The sequence below is a fragment of the Callithrix jacchus genome, chromosome 4 (genome assembly GCF_049354715.1).
Source record: "Callithrix jacchus isolate 240 chromosome 4, calJac240_pri, whole genome shotgun sequence".
Lineage (NCBI taxonomy): Eukaryota > Metazoa > Chordata > Mammalia > Primates > Cebidae > Callithrix > Callithrix jacchus.
In genome coordinates, this window is record NC_133505.1 from 95,598,717 (window position 1) to 95,618,574 (window position 19,858).

Consider the following 19,858-nt stretch of genomic DNA (forward strand, 5'->3'; position numbering starts at 1 on the left):
TAATTTTGTATTTTTAGTAGAGACAGGATTTCATCACGTTGGCCAGGCTGGTCGTGAACTCCTGACCTCAAGTGATCCGCCCACCTCGCCTCCCAAAGTTCTGAGATTATAGGTGTGAGCCTCCGCGCCTTGCCTATTACATATTTTTACTGCAGTAAACCACATTTAAGAAGAAAAGAAAAGGAGGAAAAAATTGGGAGAAGTCCCTGTTTCATAGGACCTTCTAACTATGATTGACTTTTACCAGGATGAGCAGCCGAAGGACTATGAGGAGCATTTGCAGTCAGCTGCTCTTCAGTCCTTGCCACTTACAGGATACCTGTTGAGCTGCCGTGAAATACCAATTTTAAGAAATTTTGTTTTTTTAATTTTTTTAAGATAAGTCTTGCTCTGTTGTCCAGGCTGGAAAGCAGTGACGTGATCACAGCTTATTGCAGCCTCAACCTCCTGGATTCAAATGATCCTCCTGCCTTGGCCTCCCAAAGTACTGGAATTACAGGTGCACACCATTGTGCCTGGCCTTAAGAAACTTCTTTATGGGGCACTGTTGTGGGGCATTGCTAAGAATAGTAACTAGTTATAACTTATTATTTGGGGGGTTACATATGTGTTCTAGCAACGAGTTGAGGCAAATGTAGAGAGCAGTGTTTAATCTGGCAAGGGTTGGTCTTAGAGGTGGGAAACCACTGTTGGCAGCCCTTTTTCCTGCTACCTCCAGTAAGAGCCAGCCCAGCTGAGTGGTTTCACTGGTGTGGTGTGGGATGTGCCTTTGCCATGGCTTGCAGACCTGATGTTGATGCTCTTGCCCATGCCTGAGGACAAAGAGGCGGGGTGGAAAGCCATCAGGTGTGGTGTTGTGTTCCCAGGCCTCCGGGGGTGTCACCTGCCTCTGGGTGGCAGCCTGCCCTGTTCAGCTAACTCATGTAGGGGCTCCTCGACAGCAGCTGCTTGGCAGTGCACCAGCGGGACTTGGAAAACAAGTCTTGCCATCCCCTCAGTATTAGTTGCTGTTTCTCTGCTTGTGGATATTCCTTGATGGCAGGATTTTCCTCTTCTGACTAGACAGCAAACCAGTTTATCTCCTTACATAGGGTTTTATAGAAAATTATATCCTTTATTGGGGCTTATAGAAATCATTGAGTATATCCCAGGAATGTCGAAAGGTAAGTTGGCTGAGAGCCAGTTCCTACCACTTCTGTCACTTTAATCGTCAGTGGGCCCTTCCTGTGTTCATCACTGTGCCAAGCACTTTATGTTTATTAACTTCTTTGGTTCTCACAGTAGGCATATCCATAATTCTTTTATCACCCCCATTTTACAAAGGAGGAAAATGAGGCTTACAGGGCTTAAATTACTTGCCCATAGCATACAGCATGCAGTCAATTGGAATTAAATCTGTGTCTGATTTCAATGCCCCAACACTTAACTAGATATTTAAAAACTGAGATATATTTTACATACCATAAATTTATCCTTTTTAAAGTGTACAATTCAGTGGGTTTTTTTGTATATTCACAAAGATGTCAGTCATCACCACTAAATCCAGAACATCATCATCCTAAAAAGAGAGCTCATACGCATTAATAGTCATTCCCCATTCTTTTCTCCTGGCAACCACTAATCTACTTTCCGTCTCTATGGATTTGCCTATTTTGGACATTTCATATAAATAGAAGCATACAATATGTGGTGTTTTGTATCTGGCTGCTTTTACATAGTTTAATGTTTTCAAGATGCATCTATGTTATAGCATATATCAGTGTTTCATTTCTTTTTATGGCTGAATAATATTCATGGTATGGCTATAGTACATTTTGTTTATCAATTCACCATTGATAGACATTTGAGTTGTTTCTACTTTTTGGTTATTTTGAATAATGCTGAAGAGAACATTTATATACAAGTTTTGTGTGGTCATATGTATTCTGTTCACTTAGGTATAGAGCTAGGATTGGAATTACTGAGTCATATGGTAACTTTATGAATTAACCAGACTTTTATTTGAACTCCTGAGTCTTCTCAAAGTATGAAAGTAAAATAAATAAGATAATTTTTAAGGCAGTGGTGTAGAAGGCTAGCATATTATGGAGAGGAGAGTACCCACTGCTGTGAAAAAAAAAAAAAGAGGCTTTTCCTTTGGAGCTTTGTTACTATTTTGATAAAATTATCCAGTGGCAATCAGTGTTAGTAACTGAGGGTTACACAGAGTCTCAGTGTGTCTTTCATAGTAATAGTTAGGTTTCCATTTCTGTTATCGCTGTTGTAGTTTGAATGTTCGTCCCTTCCAAAATTTGTGTTGACATTTAATTGAGGCTGGACACAGTGGCTCACACCTGTAATCCCAGCACTTCAGGAGGCAGAGGCAGGTGAATTGCTTGAGTCCAGAAGTTCGAGACCAACCTGGGCAACATGGTGAAACCCTGTCTCAGCAAAAAAAAAACAAAAAACAAAAATTAACTGGGCATGGTGGTGGCACATAGCTGTAGACCCAGCTATTTGGGAGGCTGAGGTGGGCTTCTTGAGCCTGGGAGTCGAGGCTGCAGTAAGCCATGAACATGCCATTGCACGCCAGCCTGGGTAACCAAGTGAGACTCTGTCTCAACAAAACCAAAAAAAGTTTAATTGCTGTTGTAATAATATTAAGAGGTGAGATGTAGGACCATTAGCAAGTGATCAGGCCATGAAAGCTCTGCACTTGTAAATGGATTAATGCTATTATTACAGGATTGGGTTTGTTATAAAAGAGCAAGTTTGCCTCCCCAACCCCCAACCCCTAACACCTCCTGCCCTCTTTTGCCCTTCTGCCCATTGCCATGTGGTGATACAACAAGAAGGCCCTTGTAAAATGTTGGCTTCTCGATCTTTGACTTCCCCGCCTCCAGAACTGTGAGAAATACATTTCTGTTCATTATAAATTACCCAGTCTCAGGTATTCTGTTATAGCAGCACAAAATGGACTAAGACAACCTTCCATACATTCAGCTATTTTTTAAGCCTTCTTTGATAAGAAATCATGGTATCTTTTTTTTCCAACAACTGGGCATTTGATGCCAGCCCAGAGGGTGAAGTGATTTGCTTCTGTAGGGAGCTGGCAAGGCTGATGTTGCATTTGACCTAAAGTGGCAGACTGTGCTCTCAGGGGTCAACCTCTGTTACTGATTTTACAGTTAACCATATTCAGGCAGTGATTGTTCTTTAATTCTAGTGTGTGTGTGTGTGTGTGTGTGTGTGTGTGTGTGTGTGTGTACATACAAAAACGAGTTTATTCTTAATATGATGTTTCTTTTAATGTGACTTTTTGAAGTCATAGACTGCTTTTTAGAGTGGTGAGGAATAGACAGAAGCCCAGTGCCCTGCACTCCTGCCTCTGGACACCCAATGCCTTATATGCTTCAAACAGACTAATGAGTATATTTGAATAGGAGAAATATGCATAAAAGCATCAGCTACATCAAGGCGGGAGGATTGCTTGAGGCCAGGAGTTCAAGACCAGTTTGAGCAACATAGTAAGATCTGTGTCTCTTTAAAAAAAAAAAAAAGTAGCCAGATTTGGTGGCAGGGCCCTGTAGAACTACCTACTCAGGAGGCTGAGGCAGGAGGATCACCTGGGCCCAGTAGTTTGAGGCTATAGTAAGTTACAATCATGACACTGCACTCCAGCCTGAGCAACAAGACTCAGTCTTTAAAAAAAGAAAGAAAAAGAAACCAGCTACAGTTAAACATATACATGCATACCTATGACCCAGTAATTCTGCTATTAGGTATATATGTGTGTCTGTTCACCAGGAGACATTCATATTAGAATGTTTATAGCAGCACCACTTTTTTTTTTAATACACAAAATATAAGATTACCCAAAATCTCTTCACCAGAAGAATGGATAAATGAGCTGTGATAATTCACATATTGGAACTCTATACAGCATGAGAATGAAAGAATTATAACAATATTGGATGAATTTCACAAAACTTGAGTGAAAGAAGCCAGACAGGAAAGAATATATCATATGTGATTCCATCCATATAAAGTTCAAATATGGGCAAAAGTGACCTGTGATATTAGAACCAGGACAGTGACTACTCTTGGGGGTAGTGATTGGAAGAGGTGTGAGGGGCTGCTGGACACTGGTTAATCTTTTATTGACTGAAGTGCTAGTTACACAGGTACATGCTGTTAGGAAGTTTTACATGCTATAATTATAAACTTTTCTGTATATTAGAATTTTTTAAAGAATGAGTAGGCTAGACGTGGTGGCTCACGCCTGTAATCCCAAAACTTTGGTTGGCTGAGGCGGGTGGATCACTTAAAGTCAGGAGTTTGAGACCAATCCGGCCAACATGGTGTAACCTTGTCTCTACCAAAAATACAAAAATTAGCCAAGCATGATGGCAGGCACCTGTAGTCCCAGCTACTCCAGAGGCTGAGGCAGAAAAATCGCTTGAACTCAGGAGGCGGAGGCTGCAGTGAGCAAAGATCACGCCACTGCACTTCAGCCTGGGTGACACAGTGGGACTCCATCTCAAAAAGCAAAAATAAATAAAAAGAATGAATATATATATATATATATATATATATATATATATATATACACACACACATACATATAAATAATTGGTTTTATGTTTTTCCTATCTCTAGTTCTAAAATAAAATCTTAAACATGATACAGACTATGGAAATGTAATAAATTCAATTAGAAATAATCCTTTTGTTAATTCAACAGCTATCTGAAGAACAGAGCCTGGGCTGGGGGAAAGTCTTCTTGCTGGGAAGGCGGTGGGATTTGAGAATGCCTGAGGGTTGGGAGAGACTGAGCTCAGCCCCCACCCTGTGTCAGTAGATGCATCTCTTCCTCACACTGCTATGCTCTATTTTCATGGGGTCCTTCCTCCTTTGCTTCTCCTCTCCTACCCCCAAATCTTCCTAGCTTTTTTCTGTCACCCTCTTCCCACCATGCTCTTTGTTTTGACATTGGACTAGAAAAAAATTATCAAAGAGGTGATCTCCTGAGGTTGGGGAATGTGCAGAACTGTCCTTGCCTAGGGTTTTGGGAGACCACCCAGGAAAAGGGATGTCAGGACTGGAATGTCCAGCCAGGAGAAGTTCTGCGGATTCTCCCTGCAAAGGACTTCCCAAAGACTGGGTCCTAGGCCCCTGAGATCAGGAATAGGCAAGCCCACAAGAGAAAGCTCCACCATCTACCATAGCAAATTAAGAGTTTCTTTGTGGAGAGAGGACCAAGCCTTTTGCTATGAGATCAGTAGGGGAAGGGCACAGGGTTAACCTGGGACTATTCACAGAAGGGTCTTAAGCTTTGTAATTTCTTAGGTTATTTTGGATCCTGCCTCCTGAAGGCTGCTGAAGCCCAGCTAATTATATTTTTATTGTAGAAATAATTTGCCAGTGATAATAATGAGAATATCCTGAGAGAGATGTTTAAGACTGTTTAAAACTGACAGGAATAAATGTTTCTGGGCCTCATTCTGGGCATTAAAAAAAGCAATTCAGGGTGGGTTTCATTTCTGTTCCTTCAGCCTTCACATTAGGGACCTTTTCTTTTAAAGATGTGACAGAATTTTGATTTTAAATAATTCATAGTAATGATAATGTTGGCAATTTAGTATGTTTGTCATGTGAGATAATTATTGGTTAAAGAATGTGGTGGACCAGACTTGCTCATGGCTAATCCGTGGCCGAAACTTAAAATATGGAGACTATCCAATTTGGAAGAAAGCCTTAGCTAGGAACTAATCAGATATAACCAGGGTTAGGGAGATGCTGACTGAGGATAAGCTGACTTCAGACAGGGTATTCTTGTGAAGCCTGTCCTCCACCTAACTAAAGCATTACCTTCCTTGGGGGTCAGAGTCCACCAGGTCAGAGTGCCTCTTCCTGCCATGCACTGCTCATGCACATGGCTAATCATTGTGTGTGATGACATGAATATAAGAGAGGACCCTTGGGGCCTCCCTGACAGCCAGCAGTACCTGAAGTCCTCCTACTCACTCTTCTCTGCAGGGACACTTGATCCCAGCAAAGCTCAGTGCTGAAGCCAAATACTGTGTCATGCTGCATGCTGAGTAAGGCCGAGAGACCAAATGAGGATTTGGGCAGCCCTTGGGAACTATAAAGAAGAGGTGAAGGTGTAAGAGACATAGGGAGAAGTAGATGTTGGGAAGGGCTTGGAAATCTAATTGGAGAATTTAGCCTCTTGTTGACTTTATACAGGCATATATATATACCCTAATAATTACTGAGTGCTTTTTCTGTGCCAAGTGCCATGCTTATCATCTAGGGCCTTGGGAGTAGCTCCCTAGTGAATCCTCCTAGCAATCCTATAAAGTCAGCAGCTATCTTCATTATCTTCATATTTATAGATGAGGACATTAAGGCTCAAGGAAGCTACTCATATAACCTGCCTAGGGCCATGCCCACATTCTGTGGGTAGACTATTTAAATAGATCCTCTCCTTCCCTTGCTTCTACCCACTCCTGCCTCAGCCAACCTTGGAAGAGAATTGAGAAGGGGGACCCGACAGAGTCTTTTGTGGATAGTGGTATGGACAGTCCATGCAGTACCGGTGATTCCAGACCATAATGTCACCTCTCACAGGTGGTAGACATTATCAGCATAAAATCACACGTAACCTGGACAGGCATGTTGATAGCTGCAGAGAGCTGTGAGAGAAGGTTATGTGGCTTAGGGATAGTGGGGGATGAGAAGGAAGAGCAGCGTGTGTCATAGTATCTGGAATTTCTAGCATCAGATGGATATCCTTTCAAGAAATGCCTCAGTGGCAGAGTGATTGAATAAAATGGGACTTCTGAAATGAAAACCACACCCAGAAGAGTTAGAAACACCGTTTCTGGAGGAGGATCACACAGCTGACTGGTAAGTAGAAACAAATACGTGTTGCTGGGAGAGGTCGAGTGTGTGCCTGAGGATTGTGGGCTCGTTGACTTGCAGGCTTCCTCCAGACCTGGACGAAGGCTCTGTCCTCTGTGGGATAGCATAGAAGAATTACTGTTGGAAACCAATTAGAGTAGCAAATCACAGTTGGTGTTGACTTCTGAGTAGATACTCATGTTTATCCCAGGCTTCCCTTTGCTATATTCAGGACTGTGTTTGAGTATAGTCAGACATTTAATTCTTGCTAGCAGAACAGCTACCTGGTTTTTTTCAAGCTTATGGTACAGAATTGGAAAGGGGCAGGCTGACGTTCTCATATCAGTTCAGTGGTGTTTCCTGTGGGAGACTACTGAGGACTCAGCCTGTCAGCTGGCAGCTGGAGAGACCCCAGCCAGGGTGACTCTCGCCCTCATCAGCAGGAGCCACTTCTCCTGCTGGCATCATGCCCATCAAGTGCTTCCCCACCTTACTCTCTCCCTCACAAAGGAATGAGTGGTGAATAATTAATATGTAGAAGTACGTATAAAGGGGGAACGATCCAAGATGGCTGATCACTAACATCTCGGGATTGCAGCTCCCAGTGAAAGCGCAGAGAACGAGAGGATGCCACACTTTCAGACAAATTTTGGTTGCTCACAGAGCAGAAGATTCCCAGTGGAGGAGCTGCACAGGTCACCAGCACGACTCTTGTGGCCAGTGCAGCGGTTTTGCCGGCACCTCGGCGAGGCAGCTCTTGGTGCAGAGTAAACGGGACTGGTTCCCCTTCTGACCGAGGTTTGGAGCTCCGGGAAGGCAGAGTTGCCTATTACGGACTCAAGAAGGAAGCCAGACTGGAGATTCCTGGGCAGAAAAGCACCATCAGTCTTAACGCCGCTGTTCTGGCCGGTGCAGTGGGTTGCTCATTTTTCGGCCCTGGGAATTAACAACTTGGACGTCCACTCAGAGACCTAATTTGAAAGTTGGTAATCACAAAGACGACAAGTGGATAAATTTACAATGATGGGAAGAAACCAGCGTAAAAAGGCTGAGAATACTCAAAATCAGAACGCCTCTCCCTCTAAAGAGGATCACAGTTCCTCATTAACAAGGGAACAAGTCTTGATGGAGAATAAGCGCATCCCATTAACAGAATCAGGCTTCAGAAGATGGATAATAAAAAACTTCTATGAGTTAAAAGAACATGTTGTAGCCCAGTATAAAGAAACTAAGAACTTTGAAAAAAGGTTTGACGAAATCCTAATGAATAGACAACTTAGAGAGGAATATAAGTGAATTAATGGAACTGAGGAATACAATACAAGATCTCCGAGAAGTATGCACAGGTTTAAAAACTCGAACTGTTCAAGCAGAAGAAAGGATATCAGAGGTCGAAGTACAACTTAATGAACTAAAATGAGAAGACAAGATTAGAGAAAAAAGGATAAAAAGGAATGAGCAAAGTCTCCAAGAAATGTGGGACTATGTGAAAAGACCTAACCTACGTTTGATAGGTGTACCTGAATGTGACGGAGAGAATGAACCCAAGCTGGAAAATATTCTTCAGGATATTATTCAGGAAAATTTTCCTAAACTAGCAAAGCAGGACAATATTCAACCCCAGGTAATGCAGAGATCACCACAAAGATATTCCTCAAGAAGAGCAACCCCAAAGCACATAATCGTTAGATTCACCAGGGTTGAAATGAAGGAGAAAATGCTAAGGGCAGCCAGAGAGAAAGGTCAGGTTACCCACAAAGGGAAGCCTATCAGACTTACAGCAGATCTCTCAGCAGAAACTCTACAAGCCAGAACAGAGTGGGGGCCAATATTCAACATTCTCAAAGAACAGAACTTTCAGCCCAGAATTTCATATCCAGCCAAACTAAGCTTCACAACTGAAGGAAAAATAAAATCTTTTATGAACAAGTAAGTACTCAGAGATTTTATTACCACCAGGCCTGCTTTACAAGAGCTTCTGAAAGAAGCATTACACATAGAAAGAAACAACCAGTATGAGCCTTTCTAAAAATATACCAAAAAGTAAAGAGCATCAACATAAAGAAGAATTTACATCAACGAATGGATCAAACAGCCAGTTAACATCAAATGGCAGTAATCCTAAATATAAATTGACTAAATCCCCCAATCAAAAGATACAGCCAAAACCCAACAGTATGCTACATCCAGACCCACTTCACATGCAAGGATACACAAAGACTCAAAACAAAGGCATGGAGAAAGATTTACCAACCAAATGGAGAGCAAAAATAAACAAATAAAAAGCAGGAGTTGCAATTCTCATATCTGATAAAATAGATTTTAAAGCAACAAATAGATAGTGGTAAAAGGATCAATGCAACAACAAGAGCTAACGATCCTAACACCCAGATACATAGAGACTTAGACTCAATGAGACAGAAAATTAATAAAGATATCAAGGACTTGAACTCAGATCCGGAACAAGTAAACTTAATAAATATTTATAGAGCTCTCCACTTTAAATACACAAAATATACATTCTTGTCAATACCACATCACACCTACTCATAGGTTTAAATGAAATATTGATTGGCCATTATTAATACCCATTTTTTTTAGAATAAAGCAACATTTCCATTCTCTCTCCCTCTTCTTCCTCTTTCTTCCTCTCCTTCACTCCTTTTTTTTCTTTCCTTCTCTCAAAAAAAGAAAAAAAGAAATCAACTTGTAGACCTCTAGATCCAGGTTGGCAATGTCTCTCTCACTGCCTGATTTCCTTCCTTCCCTTCTCTCCCTCCCTCCCTCCCTCCCTCTCTCCCTTCCTCCCTTCCTCTTTCCTCCCTTCCTGCCTTCCTCCCTTCCTCTCTTCCTCCCTTCCTAATAAATAAATAAATAAATAAGAAGTACATATAAAATGTATGAAATTATATGAAGGATATGTAGCCAGCAGGACTACTCTTAGCCCCTGGAACCTGACCATCCCTTAAACAGCAGCAGGGGACCCTTAGGTTACAAAGTAGTCATAGGTGTTAAAGTGACATATCAGAGCTCTGGCTCTGGGCCCTCAAGATGGGGGTGTGGGAATGACTTTAAAAAGGCAGCACAGCCTGCGATTTTCAGTGGCTGAGACAAATAATGGTGAAGAGTTATTGAACATCCATTATGCAGAAGGCATTTCTCTTCGTTTCCTCTGACTGCTGTAACAAACCACTTCAAATGGCATGGCTAGAAACAACAGACACTTATTCTTTCACAGTTTTGGAGGGCAGAGTCTGAAATCAAGCTGTTGGTGAGGCCACACAGCCTCTGGAGGAGACTCTTCCTACATCCTCTGGTAGCTCCAGGGTTCCTTGGCTTCTGGCCATATCACTCCAATCTCTGCCTCTGGGGTCACATGGCCTCTTTTTCTTCTGTCTCAAAACTCTGCCTCTCTTATAAAAGACACATGTGACTACCCACCCAGATAATCCAGGACATCCATGGATTAACTTAATCACATCTCTTTTTTTGTCATATAAATTAATATAGATCCTGGGGACTAAGACATGGACATATCTTTGGGGAGCCACCATTCAGTTCACTATAGAATTCCATTAGTTTATCTGGAAACGTGGAAAAATAAGAGAAGGTACCTGCTCTCTAAGAATCTAGTGCAATTGGGTAAATATAGATGTGTATGTTTATTCAATAAGCATATATTGTTCCCATGCCATGTATTGTGCATGAGACAGGCTGTGTGGCTGCATTGAACTTACGTAGTGGAGTGAGACGACAGCTCCTGTGCTGGAGAAGCTGAGTCTGAGAGGAAAGACATTGTACACAAGAGTAACCTGAGAGAATTTCAGTCTCTCACGGTTCAGTGTTTGTAAGAAGATATTCAGAGAAGCACAATCCAAAGACCAAAATTAACTTTTAAAAATATTTTAGTCATTTCTTGTTCTCAAAAGTAAAAGAAACCCAATATATAACCCCATAGTACAATTTCATATCCTGGTTTTCCCTTCTAATTTACTCATATTCCCCCATTCTGCATGACACATTCATTTCTCCCTCTCTCACTCCTCTCTCTTATCCTCTCTTCCTTCTCCCTTCTCTCCTGATTCACTCCTCCCTTCCCTTTCTCCCCCTTCTCTCCCCACTCCCCAGCCTCAGCGTTTTGTTATATAGATGGACTGCCTCCCTTGACAAGTCAACCTTCCTCTCATCTCTCCTGCTTGTCCTCTAAGTCTACATCCTAAAGCCCAGGACCTTCTCTGGTTAGGACAGTCTCTGTAAAAGGAGAGGCACATGGGGAAGCCTTTTTATTCAGAATGTAAGAAGAAAAGCCAATGGTACTGACATTCCACAATTGCAATCCAGTTTGATAAATATTACAGTGAGATTTTAAAAATACATTATTTTGTGCTAGCCTCATTCAATTTTTGCAGCAACCCAGTGGGCAAAAACTGTAGTTATTTCCATTTTATACATAAGAAAGTGGGCTTATAGTCATTAAGAAAATTGTCCAAAATAAGTAGCAGACCTGGGATTTGAGCTGAGGGCAGGGTGATTTCACCCCTGGGATCCTGGAGGTTAGAAGAATATTAGGAGAATCTTTAAGAGGAAGAGTACCTTTGAATCAGGTACCTTTGAAAGCTAAGAAGGAGTTTAGATAAGTTCTAAAGAGAATTCTAAGCAAAAATGACAGGGTGCAGCTTTCAAGGTGCTTTAAGTACCTTTTGGCCAAGCTGGGATGCAGGATGGATGTGGCAGGGGGCAGGGTACCAGAAAAGAAGGTGGTTGGAAAGGCTGCATGGAAAAATTGTATGTTGCTGGACTTTGTTCTGGGGGAATGTGTGTCACTGAGGGTTACAAGCAGAGGAGAAACACAATCACATTTGTGTTGTGAAAAGAGCACTGAAACATCAGGGGTCACATAAATCAGGGTAGGGGAGGGTGAGGGAAAGACTTGAGGTGGGGAGACTAACGTGGCAGAATGGCTTCTACATGCAAATTCAGCCCATAATTAGCAGTCCCACTAGCCCCCCGCATGGTCTGTTCACATAAAACACTCTCTGACAAGAGGCACAGAGGAAGAGAAGTCCATAGATAAAGGCACCATAGATCTACCAACCACTGCCAGCAATCTGCCCCCAGGCAGGTGGGCACAGTGGCATTGGCTCCTACTGCACTGCAGCACAGCTCTCTGTTCTCCACCTTTGCCATCTTGAAACAAACTGAAGGGGAAGGGCTAGGTTCTCATTATCCCTTTCTTCTAACACTGACACATCAGAAAGCAGAAACTTGCCTCTTGTTGGCTCATTGCGCTCTAAGATCCAGACAGAGCACAGAGAATTTAACCACCATGGCCTCAATGGTTCTGTTTTTCCTGGGAGTCAAGTTTAATCCTAAGAACTAGCTGGCCAGGTTGTGTTGACTTGTATAAAGCTATCTTTTATTGAGGATCTATTTTGAGACAAAGCATACTCACTGTCTAAATCCTGAATATTAGTCTGGCTTTGGCTTTTATTTTTCCCTAAGTGAAAACCCATCTGCAGAAGCAGATTTCTATATATAAACTGAAACCTGCTTTACCTCTCATCCCAATTTCTAAGTTTAGATAATCACAAACAGAATTTCAAGAAACATTTCCAACATTCAGTTAGAGACTATTGCAATAACCCAGGTAAGAAATGATGACAACTTAAGGCAGTGGCAGTACAGCTAGAGAAGATGGAACAGATAATGGAACATCTAAACGGTAAGCATATAGCCATGCTTATATTATCGAGCACTTTCTATGTGCCGGGCATTGAATAAAATGTGCATTATCTCATTAAGTCTTTGCAACAACCCAATGAGGTAGGAACTGTTACCCTTTCTATTTTACACATGAAGAAACAGACTCAGAGTCATTAAGAAATTTGCCCAAAGTAAGTGGCAGAGCTGGGATTTAAGCCCAGGCAGTCTGACTTCAAAGCTTGTATTTTTAGTTTCTATGCCTTTACTGTCTCAAATCAGGATGATTTGGTGGTTTAGTGAATGTGGGGTAGGGGGAAGAGGATGGAAATAAATGGGAGGAATGTTCTAGATTAGGGAAATAGGTAGCTAGATGAAAGATGGAACCCCTCACCAACGTGAGGACACAGGAAAGGGAACAGGTTTGGGAGGAAGGATGGTGATTTGGTTGTGCACATGTTGATAGGGGACATTCAAGGAAGAGGTCTGGTAGGTGGTTGGGTGTTTATATATAGAGCTTCAGAGAACGTGATCCAGGGTAAAGAAGTAGACTTGGAGGAATCTGTATCTAGGCAGCAGAGGAGCACGTGAGCAGCAGGGAGGGGGAGCACTGAGATCTAGAGAAGAAAATGAGCAGAGAAGATGCCCAAATACCTCAAGGACCTGCAACATTTAAGGTATCAGTGAAAGAAGCATTCAGTGGAAGAAAGGAATCGTCCAAGGGATGGTTAGGAGAACGTGAAGAGAATGGCTAACAGCAACCAAGAAGGAGGAATTTTGAGAGAGGGATGGTAACAGGGCCCAATGCAACAGAGAAATCAGGTAAAGGAAGTGTCAAAAAGTTACTATTGTATTTGGCAATTAGGTCAATGTAAAACCAGCCAGTGGGAGTATAACATGTTGCAGACATGTTAGAATAGGGGTCCCTAACTCCCAGACTATGGACCAGTACTGGTACGTGGCCTGTTAGGAACCATGCTGCACAGCAGGAGGTGAGCAGCAGGAAAGCAGTTGAAGCTTCATCTGTATTTACAGCTGCTCCTCATCACTCGCATTACTGCCTGAGCTCTGCCTCCTGTCAGATCAGTGACAACGTTAGATTCTCATTGATGTGTGAACCCTATTGTGAACTGCGCATGCAAGGGATCTAGGTTATACACTCCTTATGAGAATCTAATACCTGATGATCTGTCACTGTCTCCTTCCACCCCCACATGGGACCATCTAGTTGCAGGAAAACAAGCTCAGGGATCCCACTGATTCTACATTATGGTGAGTTGTATAATTATTTCATCATGTATTGCGATGTAATAATAGAAATAAAGTGCACCATAAATGTAATGTGCTTGGATCATCCCGAAACCATCCTCTCCACTGCCAGATTTGTGGAAAAACTGTCTTCCATGAAACCAGTCCTTGGTGCCAAAAAGGTTGAAGACTGCTGTGTTAGAAGACATTTCTTATAAAGCTGAACACTGTGCTGCCATATTACCCAGCAATTGTACTCCTTGGTATTTATGCAAATGAGATGGAACATATGTCCACACAAACCCACACATGAATGTTTACAGCATTTTTATTTGTAATTGCTGAAGCCTAGAAGGAACCAAAATGTCCTTCAACAGATGAATGGAAAAGTAAGTTGTGGTACAATGGAATATTATGGTATACAATGGAATATTATTCAGTACCAGAAGGACATGAGCCATGAAAAGGCACAGAGGAACCTTAAATGCATATTACTAGGGGAAATAAGCCTGTCTGAAAAAGCTATACATTGTATGATTCCAGCCATATGGAATTACAGAAAAAGCAAAACTGTGGAGTGAAAAGATCGGTGATTGCCAGGAGCTTTGGGGCAAGAGAGGGATGAATAGGCAGAGCACAGGGGAGTTTTAGGGCAGTGAAACTACTCTGTGTGGTACTTTAATGTAGATGCATGGTATTATGTGTTTGTCAAAACCCATGGAACTGTAAAACACAGAGTGAACCCTAATATAAACTACAGACTCTAGTTAATAATACTGTATCAATATTTGACTCATCAATTGTAACAGATGTATCACAGTAATACAAGAATGTTACTAAAAGGGAAAACTGTAAGGGGTGGAGGTGGGCAAAGGGCTATTTGGGAACTCTGAACTTTCTGCCCAGTTTTTCTGTAAACTTAAAATCGTTCTAAAAAATAGTCTATTTGGCCGAGCACAGTGGCTCACACCTGTAATCTCAGCACTTTGGGAGGCCAAGGTGGACGGATCACAAGGTTTAATACCAGCTTGGCCAATATAGTGTTACTCCGTCTCTACTAAAAATACAAAAATTAGCCAGGTGTGGTGGCACGTGCCTGTAGTCCCAGCTACTTGGGAGGCTGAGGCAGGAGAATCACTTGAACCCGGGAGGCAGAGGTTGCAGCAAGCCATGCCATTGCACTCCAGCAGCCTGGGTGACAAAGTAAGACTCTGTCTTAAAAAAAAAAAAAGTCTATCAACAAAGATTTAAAAAAAGGAAAGAGGAAAGGACAGAATAGAAATAAATGAAGGAGGAAAAAGGGCAGGAGGAAAGAGAAAGCCATGCATATACAATCTTGAGAGTGTAGCATGAAACCGTAATTATAATTAATTCTGTAAGCTTGTGTTACAAGTAAGCAAAAATATGACTAGCCACTCTTCTGCTTACTGACTCCTAGGGCTCCCCATCACAAGATACAGTTCAAGTTCTTTAGTATGATGTGAACATTTTTTGCTGCCTGCCTGCCACCTCATTTTCCAGCACCATTGCTGGTCATTGCCGTGTGTTACAAGCTCCAGCTGCAATTGTCTCTTTGCCTTTCTTTTCTACTCATGACACACATTTTCAGACCATTCTGCCTTTTTGCTCTTGCTGTTTCCTCTGCCTGTGTCTTTTCCCCTTCTAACCTAATCAAGTCCCACCTCCTCTAATACACTACCTTCTCTGTGAAAACCTTCCTGACCTCCTTTCACCCCAGCACAGCAAGCAAGAATGATCCCTCTCCCAGTTTCCACAGTTCCTTGTGCCCATCTCTTCAGTAAATGCATGGTACACCACAAAATAAATAACAAAAAAGGTTTCAGTGGAAAAACTGTGGACAGAAAAGCCAGATCAGAGCAGATTTAAGGAGTGAGTGGAAATTGAGATATGAGTACATATAATTGCTTTTATTGTGATGCTGTGTTGATGATTTTGATTTGTCTTTAGCATTTGGGTCTTTACCTAACAGGGGTTGAAGGTATTGAGAAGAAAATTCCTAGAGAGGCTGTGGTGCTGATAGACGTGTCTCACTGAATAAGGGCTACGTCTGGAGTGGTAAACCTTCTGGCCCCAGAAACTGTAATCCTCTGTTTTGAGGAGGAAGGGAGAGAGGAGAATGACTACATCCCTTCTCTGTTATCTCCTGGAGGGTCTGGAGCCATAGCCTGCCTCATCTATTTGGAAAGGAAAAAGAAACTTGCCCAAAGTAAGTGGCAGGGCTGGGGTGACTAGCTAAGTACCTCATATATTTCTTAAGGGACCACAGGCTCCTGAAGACCAACTGATGACTAAAAATAAATTGGTTATTGTTTTTTCTGTCCTTTGTTGAAAGGACATTAAAGGACAACTGTGTTCCTGGCTCCATGGTAGGCTCTGGGGATACAAGATGACCAAAATGGAGTTCCTGCCACAAGGAGTTCATATAACCAGGGAGACCAACCTTGAGCCAGTAACGCAGTTATGCTGTGTCTTAGTCTGCTTGAGCTACCATATGAAAATACCACACACTGGGTGGCTTAAACAGCAGAAATTTATTTTCTCCCAGTTCTAGTGGATAGAAGTCCCAAATCAAAGTCCAGCAGGGTTCAGTTTCTGGTGAGGGCTGTTTATTTGGCTCGCAGATGGCCGTTTTGTCCTCATGTGGCTGTTCTTCTGAGTGTGCACACTCAGAGAACATGTGCAAGCATGAATGCACTAATTCTATCAGATCAGGGACCCACCTTTATGACCAAATTCACCTTAGTTATATCCTATTTCCAAATATAGTCATACTGGGGGGTTAGGGCTTCAACATATGAATGGGCGCCTGGAGGGGAGGACACAATTCAGTTCATAGCAGGAGTTTATGTGGTCTAGCAGTGCTGGTCAGTCATAAGTTATTGTCCTCCATAAAAAGGGGAGGTCTCTACCTCTCAAGCCTTCTGCAGTCACATCTTTATTCAGTGATATGTGCTTATTCCTTCTATATGATGTTTACATCTATAATCAGCTTTTCTTGGTAGGGCATGTCACAGGTTTCCTGAATAATATTCGGATGTCACTCAGCTTTCCCTGCAGCAGGCTCTATGCCTCCTGCAGAGGTGGTTATTTCAAAGATTCAGTGACTATCACAGTTAAAAGAAGAGAGTTATTGTACTTTAAATGGTTCAAGAAATAAACATACTTGTTCCTTTGCGACAGTGGGGTGTATGTAATGAGTCAAGGGCTTGCTAAAGCGGAGCATGTCCATGCTATCATTTCTCTTCTTTTGCACATGGTCCTGGTGGGCAGCAGGTTCTGTGAGCAGTCAGTGCTGAGTGACCTCATGGGTGGTACTGTGTTAAGGGCCCTACCTGTGTCATTAGATCTTCTCAGGAGGAGGAAGTGTCCTGGAAGCTGTGAGAAAATGAACCACTCCTTGTTCTATTCTGTCCCACTCAGTTTACACGTATCTTCTGGCAACTGGACTTTTGGGCACTGATCGTGGCTTTTCAGTGGCCAGATGATGAGTTTCTTTAAAGTAGGGATTGAGTCACATTCCTCTCTGTTGCAGCATCACTCGTCCCCCAGTAGAGATCACAGTAACCCAGTAGTGATTGCTCTTGGATAAACGAGTAAGAGTGTTGTGGGGTTTTTGTTTTTTTTTGGAAGCTTGTGCTATTCTGCTGGCAATTTGTTTCCCCAGTGGGATTCAGCCTCTTTGCAATGCACCCGCCAGAGTCTCCGGCTATTCTCCTGCCGTTGGTGTAAGCCAAATGATGACCAAAGCAGGATTGCAGTCCATTCCATTGCCCAATTACCCTCAGAGAAGTAGGACAAGGCTTTAGGATGGCAGGTGGTAAGAGTGTTTGTGCTGACAGAGTAGAGTTATTTTTCCATCTCTGGGACCAACAATTCTATCTTTAGAAACAAAGAGGAAAATGTGGGGATATTGACTCAAGTCAAAATGAAAGCCCTCTCCTTTCTATGATCTCTCCAGGTGGGAGTTGGATTTCTGTTGCCTCAACAAGTGGGCTGGAGCACACGCTTGCAGTTTAGGGCAGTCGACAGAACTCAGAACAGCTTCTGAAGGGGCTCTGCTCTCTGTTTACTCCCTTCCCCCTTCCCTGCAGAGACTGTTCAGAGGAGCATTTGTGAGACAAACGCCAGGAACAGCTGCTCAGCCAGACCCTTGTCTCCTGTGCTGCTGCAGTCATTGTGCTGGAACTCTCTGCCGAGGAGGGTGGAGTGTCTGGACTCTGCTGCTTCCACAAAGCAAGCATTTTTCTGTTATCTCGGAGGCAGTTTGTTATAGATTTCAACCCTTTCTGCATTCCTCCCTCCCTTACAACACTCACATTCATCTTTTCTTGCATTACTGCTGAAAGAATGCAAACTTCGTTTCTCTGTCATCTGAGCGTCATTCAGAAATGTTCCTCTGATCTGTGAATTGTTCCCTGACTTCAATCGGGGCAGTGTTACAGGTCCTCTGCTGGCAGGAGGGAGCAGTCCATCAAAATCTGCAGACACAAGACTTTCAGAAGCTGTGACGAGCAGACTAACAAGCCACAAAACATTGCAAGCTGAATGGATATCTTAATAAGCTTTTAGATATGATTTGGCCAGCATCGGCAGAGGAGGCTAAAGGGAAAAGGCAGCGAATATTGTAACGTAAATCACTGCAGATTTGCTGGGAATGACAGCCTTAGGAAGCGAATGATCTCTCCAGGAAAGAATTGACCACAGTTATCCAGAAACTGAACACGATGTAGAACAGAGAGGACAGCCCCTCGGATGTGAGTACCATCTCTTCAACAAAAGGTTTGGAGCAGTAAGAACAAAGCTAGTTGTTATAGCTGATGGCGCTCCATAACCACTGGTTCCTGGATGCCTGTGGGCCATCTCTGGGTGGGTTGAACATAATGCCAGGTTGGGACTTTTATTTGCAGATCTCTTCTAGAATATTTTGCCTTTTGGGAGACAAAATGTAGTGGTTTTAGGATACTGACAAATTCTCCAAAGTACAGGAGAATTTGTTGTAAAGCCCCAAGAAAACAGCAAAAGCAAGCCTCATAGACCTTTTTCTGTAGAAAGAAAACCGATTGCATCACAGACCAAGGAGCTGTGTGACCCTCTGGTATTTGTAATGAGAGACAAAAGAATTGGCAAATTAGAGAGCAACAAAAATGGGGCAGTGGGCTGGGAGAAAGGAGGGAAATCTTAAGAAGCTAAATTCCTGTACCTAGATTCAGGATGTGCATTGCATACTTATGCTCAGGTATATATTTTCTTTTTTGCTTAAAGAATGGGCAGCATGTTTGCATTTAAGGTTTTCCTCTAGAATGCTGTGAAAAATGAGCATTGTGACAAAGAGGGATATAATTGATAGGCTTGGGGCAGAGTAAATTTCTCACTGCCAGCAATGGGAAGTATCTTGAATGATAGCTGATCTAGTTGGAAAGGAGGCTCAGATGTAAGGAGGGGATGAACTGCTACAGCCGAGGTAGCCAATAGGTTGGCAGTGTAGTTTAACTCATTGATGGCAGACTGGTTTCACCCCTCTGTTCCCTTCCCACTCCCAATTTATTGTCAGGGGTTCCCCCATCCCTTCTTAAACTGTCCCCCTGAAACACCACACCTCTGTCTGGTCTGATTTGTCAGGTCAAAGCATCAGATGAGAAGCGGAGTGTCTTCTCACTCTAAGAGATGGGGATCATTATTGTAAATGAGAGGTAAGGATTTGGGATTTAGGAACAGTGACCAGGAGACAGGGAGAAAGGTGGTGTCTCCTCTGGGCCTGCACCCACACCCAAGGCTGAAGATGCAGGAAGAAGCAGAAAGGAAGTAGAAAAGAAGACCCTTGTTTGATACCCTCCCACCCACACTGTGTGTAAATGCACCTACAGGTGAAGGCTGGCAGTCCTAGTAAGGAGGCAATTACTGGGCTTAAATTGAAAATGAGCTGTCCAAGGGCATAGGGATGGTGTTGGCAACAGACTAGGAATTGGAAAGCTGGGTCTCTGTTCTTGATCTTGCAGGCAGTTTTC

At 42.7% G+C, this 19,858-nt stretch overlaps 1 protein-coding gene across 28 annotated transcripts in view; it reads left to right on the plus strand.

Annotated features, from left to right (window-relative positions):
• Positions 1-19,858, plus strand: part of ANKRD6 (ankyrin repeat domain 6) — a 199,159-nt gene that overhangs the window by 113,992 nt on the left and 65,309 nt on the right. For 10 of the 28 annotated variants that reach the window (XM_035296335.3, XM_035296340.3, XM_035296337.3 and 7 more), the window contains exon 1: positions 18,286-18,607. The exons of the other annotated variants lie outside the window; for them this stretch is intronic. The gene's annotated coding sequence lies outside the window, so the exon portion shown is untranslated. Of the gene's footprint in view, positions 1-18,285; positions 18,608-19,858 lie in introns of those variants that run through there. 28 annotated transcript variants of the gene reach the window in all.